Source organism: Pteropus medius, unplaced genomic scaffold (genome assembly GCF_902729225.1).
Source record: "Pteropus medius unplaced genomic scaffold, Ma_sr-lr_union100, whole genome shotgun sequence".
Lineage (NCBI taxonomy): Eukaryota > Metazoa > Chordata > Mammalia > Chiroptera > Pteropodidae > Pteropus > Pteropus medius.
Window position 1 is genome coordinate 11594810 of NW_024354503.1, and position 1702 is coordinate 11596511.

Genomic DNA, 1702 nt, shown 5'->3' on the forward strand with positions numbered 1-1702 from the left:
GCTATTGCTAATACGTAGGGGCTACTTCCTCAGTCATGGTGTTAAGTGACTCACATGGATTTTTTTTTTCATCCATGCCCCAAAATGATTCTATAAATGAACTGTTTTACTATCTCCATTTTATAGGCTTGCCAAAGGACACGGAGCTGGGGTGCTGCCACAGGTGGTCTAACTCTGTGCTCTAAACCTGTGACCCCCCCATATGTGTGACCCAACACTTTTTCACATCTCTGTGCTTTATACTTTGCCTAAAAGTGTCTTTTTTCTCCATTCAAATGACAGTTCTGCCTCTTTTTCTCTAGACTTTGGTAAGTAGCTCCAAGCCCCAGGCAGAATTGTAACTTCTTTCATTTTAATCATAAAATGTGTTTTATACACACTTCTATTTAGTGCTTATCTTAAACCACTGACACACATCAGTTTATTCCTCACCCCTGACCCAACTCTGGAGAAAACTAAAAGACAAAGAAACTGAAGGTGCCTTTTACCTAGGGCTGAAACTTGTAGGAGGGTCCCATTCTTTATAAATCCTCGAATGGAAGGCACGCAGAGATTATCGATGGTGCTAGAGGGGCCTCTCTCTTCCCTTTCTCACTTCTCTCACCAGCTGTTTTCAGAAAGGTAAGATCAGAATTGGTGAGCGGGGTTTGGTTCATAACAGAATGGTGAGGTGAACTGAGCCATAGAGCATGGAAGACACTTGGCTAGGCTTTTGATTAAAAGAATTGCAAAAAAGAGGGCTCTATTCATTGGATTAGGAAAAAAGATCAGATAGGCTTTGATTTGAAGGCCAATTTGGACCCAGTATTTACATGCCTGCCTGCCCCCTTGGTTAACTCTTAAAGGACGGGGATCTGACTTTGAAATCATTCCACCTCCTTGTTATCTACTGCTCTTTACCTATAAACCTCACAAGGTATTTGTTGGAAAAAAAGAATCAACCGAAGGAAAAAACAAAGGTAACGAATGAAAGAAACAACACATGTATAGCTATTTTTGCTATACATCCACTATATTAGTATGTAGAACTTAATGAGAAAAATTCATATGGGTAAAATTATCATCAGTGGGAATTCAAGAGAGTTCAAGAGATTTATCCATTAAAGAATTTAAGGCAAAACTGATTCCCTAGAGGACTACTTTGTGGAATCACTACCAGTAGAGTGGGACCCTCTGTCAGCAGAAGAGAATGGCTGTGAGAATAAAAAGCACTACCCATCAAAGAGCCGTGGTCCAGCACACTGTCCCAGTGATCACCCACCTCGATGGACCCCAGACACTGCCTCCCGACCCTGCGTTAAGAAATAACAGTGATGATGTGATGAAATTAAATAACACCCTAATAAATAAACCTTTTAAACATTTTTCTTAACATCTGACTTAATGCTGTTTGACATGACGATAGGTTTCAAAATATAAAATAATATATAAATAAATATATAAATAAAATAAATACACTATAAAAGAGAATTCCAGAGAGGTTCTTCCTAGTAATATTCCTGAAAGTAGTATCCTATAATCTAGATTTCTTTTGACCATTGGAATTTCCCAATAAATCTGGCTTAAGGAAAAAGAGGAAAAGTGTACAAAATATAAAAATATAATATAAAGAGAAAAGTGTGGTCACAATCAAACATTAACATCAATGAAGAGGCTAATAAACAAACAATTGTGTCCATAAGTGATGCTGTTGTGTCCGTCT